The sequence below is a fragment of the Nanorana parkeri genome, unplaced genomic scaffold, assembly GCF_000935625.1.
Source record: "Nanorana parkeri isolate BGI_ZX_2015 unplaced genomic scaffold, ASM93562v1 scaffold1677, whole genome shotgun sequence".
Lineage (NCBI taxonomy): Eukaryota > Metazoa > Chordata > Amphibia > Anura > Dicroglossidae > Nanorana > Nanorana parkeri.
In genome coordinates, this window is record NW_017307945.1 from 174807 (window position 1) to 184168 (window position 9362).

The following is a 9362-nucleotide window of genomic DNA, read 5'->3' on the forward strand; positions in this document are numbered from 1 at the left end:
GGGGGGGGGCAATGTTTGTCTCGTCAGTTTCAGTTCCTTATTTGAGGAAGTGCTTCTCTAGGCAACATTCTTATTTGTATTGAGGTCGAATAAGCTGAGGATGCTGTGGACTTAAAAGTAGTCTGAATGTATATTCGATGTGACTGTTGTCATGTTTATATTTCATAAGAATAATGCAGAGGAAGAGCTGCATCGTGTCAGACTGCCAGAAGGCCCAGGATAGCATTTATTGTGCTACTTCCAACCTAACAGGGAATTACTGTCTTGCACTACACCTCAGTTTACATTTTTAATTATTACTTGTGTTTTTATGGTATGTGTTGCAAGTTCATTTTAGTTATTTTTTCTATGATCAAAATCAAACATATGATTATATGTAAATATTATCTCATAAACATTAAAGAAGAACTCCGGTCAGAAACAAAAATTAACTCATGCAGTGGGGCTACCCCTGCACTGCAAGGGTTAACTGCTTGTTTTGGTCTAGGGTGTAAAAAAAATAAAATATATACTCACCCAAACCTTGGATCTGCCTGGCTGCTAGACTGGTCCCGGCAGCCTCTCTCTCCCTCTGCTACAGCAGTGGAATACCCCTTGACATCCTCACGTCTAATACACTGTATTAGACATGATGACTCATGGATCCTTCGACTCTCTTACTTTGGGTCAGTTGGGCTTGCTCTGTTAATACCCCTTTCATGTATAGCTTTTTTAACCTCTATGGGGGCTAGTGCTTTAAACATCTCCTAATATATTGTATTCCATGTTCCATACTGAACTATAAATACTTTTATGACCAGCCATTGAGTAATATATTACAGGAATCATATTTCAGAACTTAAACTGATTTAGTGTAACAGACTTATATGTAAGTAACTCATAATATGGTACATACATTTTCTTTGGCAATCACACTGCATTGTCTCAGATATAAGGAGATGGACACCATTGGTGTATTTCTCTAGAATGTCATGAAGTCAATTGCTTTTAGGCTAAAGCAGAATGATTGTCTATACAGTAAAATTACTATTAACTCTACCCACATGAAAATCTTTTTATTTTCTCAAAGGAAGCCTTGGCACTAGGAACAGTGGCGTAGTGGTTAGCACTTCTGCCTTGCAGCACTGGGGGTCACTGATTTGAAACCCAACCAGGTCACTATCTGCAAAAGAAGTCTGCATGTTCTCCCTGTGCTTGCGTGGGTTTTCTCTGTGTACTCCGGTTTCCTCCCACACTCCAAAGACATGCTGGTAGGTTAATTGGCTCCTGTCTAAATTGGCCCTTGTATGTGAGATGGGGACCTAAGATTGTAAGCTCCTAGAGGGCAGGGACTGATGTGAATGTGCAACTATGTAAAGCGCTGTGTAAATTGTCTGCGCTATATAAATACCTGTAATAAATAAATAAACTTAACTTCTGAAATACTGTAGATCCCACTGCCCAATAAGTTTACAGTTACTGGTAGTTGGGTATTTTAAATGGAAAATACTGTGGACACTGCAGGTTTATATTCAAAGTCAGACATGCAGGCCCTAGTGACAGAGCAAACAAAGAGCTGCCCTTGCTCATAGAAGGGAATTTTCAGATTAATAAAGATATTAGCCAGCACCTTGTGGTACCTGCCCTTAACCTGGACTTTTATTTCTAACATGGTTGACAGGATCACCTTAACAAGATTCTGTCACTTTGCCCATTCATGCAGTCCTAACTTTGTGTAAGCTTCACGTGGGATGTTCTTGGAGTTTACACAAGTTTGCCCATGCACTGCATTGTTGGAAGATGTCCCATGCTCGCTTGTACCTGGAACTGCTAGGTATCTTGCAGTGGATCCAAATAAGCAATGGAGAAGAGAAGGAGCATGTGGAAGTTAAGGGGTGGACTTTACAAAGACTCTGTCATTTTCCCTAAATGGGCAAACAGTTTCTTTATGTACTGTCACTCTGGGTTTGTTATAATTTTAGAGCAACTTTGCTATTAAATTACCGCAAGACTTAGTAAAGTTATGAGCTCTGTAGGTGTTCCAACCAAACTACCAGTAGATATGATACAGTATGTCAGCTGTTTTGCAAAATACCAAAATGGCCAGATTTGCTGCTCCAGGTCTCTTTAATTCTAGAAGTCTTAGGCCTGCTCGAGGCTGAATGCATACAGAATGAAATTACCTAGAGATCTTACTACAATTAAATTATTTTGCAGGTTTCTGGATGACAACAAGCTTTTTTTTTAATTTTAGTGTAGCATAGGTTGTCAAAGATATATTAAAATTGGACTCCTTAAAAACAACAACCGCATGTTGAATGTGCCTAGGATGGCTAGTGTTTTTTTATTTTATTTTATTTTAGCCCTTACATTTCCAGTAGATTTTATGTCATATACTGTATTTGTAATTCTAGAATAAAGTAATTATCTTAACATTAATGCATCATTAGCAGATTTAAGAATAGATATCTAAAACGTCCCTGGAAATTTTGCTGACCTATTGTCCTTATAATTGTCACTTCTTTTTCTTGTGAAAAAGATGAGAATAGTTGAATATTAACATTTTTACTCAAGGGCAAATAAAAATGAATTGACACAAAGTCTGCCCATTAGAAACGATAATGAATCAAGCTGTCTATCTCTTGACCCTTCTATGTGAAAGTCAACTGCATTTTTGAGCCTGGGTTAAACATTCGTCCTTGTCATTTTCAGCATTCCATTCTTCTTATCTTGACTGCCGCAGTGACTGCATATACAAATGGTGACAATCACTAAGTGAGTACGTGTGCAATTATTGTACAAATGAGGCTGTGCAAAATAAAGATAGGGCTCGCAGCATTAGCAGATCAGAACATCTTCGATTAAATACCCAAGATTCTATTCACTATTACCTGAAATATCCTTAAAGGACAATCTGGTGCTTTGGTTTCCATTTATAACTACTATTTAAAATGTAGATTTTGTTTTCTTTATTTTCCTCTTGTTTTAACTAATTTCTAAGAAAAGATAAAACAAGTAATTTGAAAGTAAATTTGAAACAGGTCCCTTATGGGCCAAAGCAATTTTCATAAATCAGATCGGGTTCTATTGATTTGCCAAAAACAGTCTATGCTTAAAGTGACATTAAAGTCACAAACGTTCCCCCCGCCCCCCATGCTGCTTTAAGGACTTACCTTAAATGATGCCTCCTGATTTGATCATCTTCTTCCTTCCACTTGTATTCAGCAATTCCTCCAGTGCTGGTGCCGGTCTCTGATCCAGCACAGGCTTCTCGGGTCCCACTGGGTCCCCCGGCTGTGTGCATTCACCTCCGCTGTGTCTCTCATCTTCTACCTGCCGAAGATCTCTATTGCACCTGCGTCCACTCTCATCCTCCTGCACGGCTGCTCGAGAAGCTTCAGATCTTCAGATGGGAGTGAGCAGTGAAGACAAAGGTAAGTATTTAGTAACCTTTTTGTTTTTCTAAAAGTTTTTGCATATATTGACTGCTTGCTAGCATATCAGAAAGACAGATTACATTTTCTTTTTGTGCTAATGTTTTCCAAAAATTATTTTTTCCCCTAAATATTTTTGTAGGGACCCCGGGTGTCCCTATTCCAGATTTGGTGGGCTGCTGGGCTGTAGTCAGCTTCAGCTTGAATTGTTATTGTTTCTAAGTTCAGAATATTGTTTACTTCTGCCTGTTGTTTATGGTGTGTCCCTGGCAGACAGAGCAAGAAGAAACAATGTTCTGAGTTATGAACATTTATTTCTCTCCGACCAATCAGTTGGCAGTTTATTGCCAGTGACGCAGGCTGGTGAAGGAGATACATATTTGTGTGACCTTCCAGAAAGCTGTTGCCTGGAGAGGATGCCAGTGTGGGAGGACTCTAGCCTGTACCTCTCAATCCTGCTGCCTGGGTAGAGTGTTGCTGAAAGAGGAGCCTAAGTTTGAGCCTAGGGAATTTATAATGCCTTACTGGAGGTTATATTCAGAAGTAATGGAGCAAGAAGATGTCTGTGTGGAGCACCTTGGGAAGAGGCTTCTCTGCTGAATAGTTCGGATCTGGATATATGCTGCTGCCGGTGGACATTTCATGAAATGCTATCTCCTCATTCCATCTCCTCATTAAGCCAGTCTCAGCTTAAATGCCCATAGCCTGTATTGGCTGTTGCTAGAAAAGAAGTCTGAAGCCTTTATTGGGTATTCCATGCCCTAACCTTTTCTCCTTGAATTCACTGTGCTTTACTAAACTATTAAATATACTAAAATGACTCATGCCCAATTGTTTTCACCCTGCAAAAATTCAAGGATTCCGACCTGATATCCTGGGGTAACATGGTGCTATAATTGAAAGGCAAATTCCAATGTTTCCCAATGTTTTCCGATGGTAGTTTGAAAACAAATTTTATTAATCTAAATATTAATAGAAATGTCATTCTGGGATTTTACCTGTTTATTACGGTGTTTAAGGCCCCGTTCACACCTTTACGTTTTGTCGCGTGTTCAACGCTCTATGGACGCTCTACAAAACGTACAAACATGAAAATCCCATTGTTTTGATGGGTATGGTTCACACCTTTTCGTTTTTATGCCCGTCAGAACGCGCTACAAAACGGCCTACACCTGAAAAGGTACAGGAGCTTCTTTGCAAGGCATTGGTCCATTTTGTATCGCATTTGCGGCCATAGACTTCGACGTGAACAGACGTAAATCATGTTTGCGCGTTTTCGTCATCTAAAATCGCGCCTATAACGCCCGTTCAGCACATGGTCATAGACTCCACCCCAGTCTTTTTTGGCCGAAGAGGAAGCAGCAAAATGGAGGAAGGTAAAGCTACAACCCTGCTCGATACAGAGGCATTCATCCGTGTCATGAAGACAAAACCATGCCTGTACGACATGAGGCATGCAGATTACAAGAATCGACGCATCAGGCAACGTTCATGGGAAGAAGTTGCCCAGAAGATATTTAGTGATTGGGAGAGCTTAAGCAAGCAATTGAAAGCAGCAAAAGGTAAATTTCACTGTTTCCATGTTTTTTCCCATGTTCTTCCAGTGTTTTCCTGCAACCTGCGTGCAGTGCTATCATGCGACCTGCGTGCAGTGTCGCATGATAGCACTGCATGCCGGTCACAGGAGAACACTGCACGCAGGTCACAAAACAGGTTGCATGCCTGCATGTAACATGCGTGCAGTGTTTTATCAAGACCTGCATGCAGTCTTTTCATGCGTCTTGCAGAACACTGCACGCAGGTCACATAACAGGTTGCATGCCTGCATGTATCCTGGGTGCAGTGTTTTATCAAGACCTGCATGCAGTCTTTTCATGCGTCTGCATGCAGGTCACATAACAGGTTGCATGTCTGCATGTAACCTGCGTGCAGTGTTTTATCAAGACCTGCATGCAACCTGTTATGTGACCTGCGTGCAGTGTTCTGCAAGACGCATGAAAAGACTGCATGCAGGTCTTGATAAAACACTGCACGCAGGTTACATAACAGGTTACATGCAGGCATGCAACCTGTTATGTGACCTGCGTGCAGTGTTCTGCAAGACGCATGAAAAGACTGCATGCAGGTCTTGATAAAACACTGCACGCAGGTTACATAACAGGTTACATGCAGGCATGCAACCTGTTATGTGACCTGCGTGCAGTGTTCTGCAAGACGCATGAAAAGACTGCATGCAGGTCTTGATAAAACACTGCACGCAGGTTACATAACAGGTTACATGCAGGCATGCAACCTGTTATGTGACCTGCGTGCAGTGTTCTGCAAGACGCATGAAAAGACTGCATGCAGGTCTTGATAAAACACTGCACGCAGGTTACATAACAGGTTACATGCAGGCATGCAACCTGTTATGTGACCTGCGTGCAGTGTTCTGCAAGACGCATGAAAAGACTGCATGCAGGTCTTGATAAAACACTGCACGCAGGTTACATAACAGGTTACATGCAGGCATGCAACCTGTTATGTGACCTGCGTGCAGTGTTCTGCAAGACGCATGAAAAGACTGCATGCAGGTCTTGATAAAACACTGCACGCAGGTTACATAACAGGTTACATGCAGGCATGCAACCTGTTATGTGACCTGCGTGCAGTGTTCTGCAAGACGCATGAAAAGACTGCATGCAGGTCTTGATAAAACACTGCACGCAGGTTACATAACAGGTTACATGCAGGCATGCAACCTGTTATGTGACCTGCGTGCAGTGTTCTGCAAGACGCATGAAAAGACTGCATGCAGGTCTTGATAAAACACTGCACGCAGGTTACATAACAGGTTACATGCAGGCATGCAACCTGTTATGTGACCTGCGTGCAGTGTTCTGCAAGACGCATGAAAAGACTGCATGCAGGTCTTGATAAAACACTGCACGCAGGTTACATAACAGGTTACATGCAGGCATGCAACCTGTTATGTGACCTGCGTGCAGTGTTCTGCAAGACGCATGAAAAGACTGCATGCAGGTCTTGATAAAACACTGCACGCAGGTTACATAACAGGTTACATGCAGGCATGCAACCTGTTATGTGACCTGCGTGCAGTGTTCTGCAAGACGCATGAAAAGACTGCATGCAGGTCTTGATAAAACACTGCAGGCAGGTTACATGCCTGCATGTAACCTGCCTGCAGTGTTTTATCAAGACCTGCATGCAGTCTTTTCATGCGTCTTGCAGAACACTGCATGCAGGTCTTGATAAAACACTGCACACTGGTTACATGCAGCCTGCGTGCAGTGTTTTTAAATGTTCAGTGTTTTCAAGTGCATTTAATGTGGTGAAGTCCGAATGGGCAAATACCGCCGAGTCTGAGCTGCTGCTAGGATCCCACATCAATATAGCGGAAGCAGTAGTTCGCATCTGCTACGGCAAAAAGAACAATAGAAAAAAAAATGTTGTAGTTAAAGAAACGACTGCCGCTCCCAATAGGCTTTATGATTCGGATGTGTTTTCCGTCTATCGCTCCTAGACAGTTCAGAAAATTGCATGACGTGGCAAAAAGTTCAGCAATTTGCACCCACTCCTCCTTGGTGGGCTTGGACATGACCACATCACACAGGACATCCCAAATCGCACAGCAGGTCTCGTGGATGATCTTACTTGCAGTGGATTTGCCGATCATGAACACGTAGTGAAGACTTGCAAAAGACTGACCAGTAGCTAAATACCTAAAAAATTAAAGAAAAAAGCAATAATTAGTTTGTTTATAAATTTTGTTTTCACAGTCGATATCAAAAACAAGTGGAAAAGCGTTAAGGATGCATTTACTCGACACCGGCGCAAAGAGAGGGAGTACCGAAGTGGTTGGGCTGCCAGTTCCCCTTGTCGATACAGCCACACGGAGCAGCTGGCTTTCTTAATTCCTTGCACGGAAATGCGAAGGTAAGACACGTCAATCACAAGCAACATTTCATGAATATAGTTCAATGCAACATGCGTTTAATAATATATTACACATAATAATGTATTTTTTTTTTCTCGTGACAGCACACACAGCAGCTGGAGACCTAGTCAGAGGCAGGAAGAGGACGAGGACTCTGCTACACCGGCCACTGAGCAGTCCTTCTCTCCAGGACCGCATAGCCCACAACCACCTTGCAGCAAACCGCAACCCCCACAAAGCAGAACACCACCAGCAGCAGCAGCGACACCTATCCCGTCCCCACAAGCCAGGGTAGCTGTACGGAGGAGGACAGTGCTCAGGCCCCATGGACAGAGGGGACGCGAGGAGGACAGACTTATAAATTTGCTGGACTCAGTGGCCCATCCTGTACCCCAACTGTCCCAATCCGCACTTTTCCTGCTCAGCATGGAGAAGAAACTGGAAATGGTGCCTTTAAACAGGCAGAGGGCAATACGGGACAAAATCACCAGAGATATTGACTCTGAAATTTTCCCAGAGGACTATCCACAACACACCACTGCACCCACACCGGCCCCACCAATCAGACATCCACCTGAGCATGTCACAACCATGCACTCACACACGCCCCAACCATACACACACCCATGCACCTCCAGCACCACCCCGAAACATGGCACCCACGCCCACATTCCCAATATATTTTCCCTCAACCAGCCTGGCACATAGCACTACCTCCACCACACATACACCAGCTGGCTTTCCCACACGTGGAATGAGGGAGAACATGCAGGTGGATGAGCCTAACTTTGTGCTCCCAAATTATCAACATTTATAATTTGGCACTCCAAGTCCCGTAATCCCGCTGTTTGTTTATAGGCACCATTTTCAATTTCTGGTATGTTGAGCCCAGTTGAGCAGGAAAAATGCCTTTTCCCTTTGGCTGCTGTTGTGGCCTTGCTTGAATTTTTTATAATGTTTATAGCACTTCCTTAAATCTTACATTTTATAAAGATTTTATACTATTTTACAATTAGTTTGTGTCTTTTTTGGGTTACTGTTTGCAAAGGTTTTAACTTATTTTATGTTATGGTTGTGATACACATATGTAGCAGGGTCACAGATGTCATACATCAACATGCATATAACAAACACACCCAGGGTACAATTCCATATGCTCATGACCGCACTTACCGCAAAGTAATGATCAATCTTTCGGCCGGAAGAATGCTGTCCCTCATAAACGTGTCCTGGCGCTCCAAATGGACAGACATTAAACGAAGCAGCTCATCAAAACTGTAACATATATAAAAGTAGGTGGTCAAAACTAGCAATTAACTTCATTTGTTATCATTTGCATTTCTATCAATAATAATTAACAAGCATTGTATGTGTACTAACCTGTGTTTAACAAGCATTGTATGTGTACTCATGGCCACGGAGGTTCTCATACATCGCCCAAAATTGACCTCTTTGTGGGCGGTTGACAATTATAGGATGGACCCAGAACCTTCGCCTGCTCTGTCTCTTTCTCCTCAAATGAATAAGGCGCACAGCCGCAATGATTGCTGCACTTCGTCGTCGCTTGACAATATCCATAATAGCCCCACTCAGCACACTCTCCTCTCAAACAAAGGAACTTCACACAGCGCACGGTCCTTTTCAGACAAAGAAACAGGAAAAGGAAATGCTGCGACTCAAGTTTTTCCCATTGGATAATCCCGGAATTCATTTTCATTGGACGCTTGTCTAGTCTATCAAAAAACGCGCGTAAAACGCGCGTTTTATAATGTAAAAAACGCTTCAAAATACGCCTGAAAAATGTCGGTAAAAAACTTGCGTAAAATGCGCATACATAAAGCGCCAAGGTGTGAACCAAGCCTAAATGATGTGCCTGGTACAAATCACAGTTATTTAGAAATTAAATAAAGGGTTTTCTTCAATCTTAAATTTTTGTGTGTTCTTTTATGCAACACCACAGAAGAAGTCAAAAGAAAAAAACATTTTCATTATATCAAGTACTGTATATGACG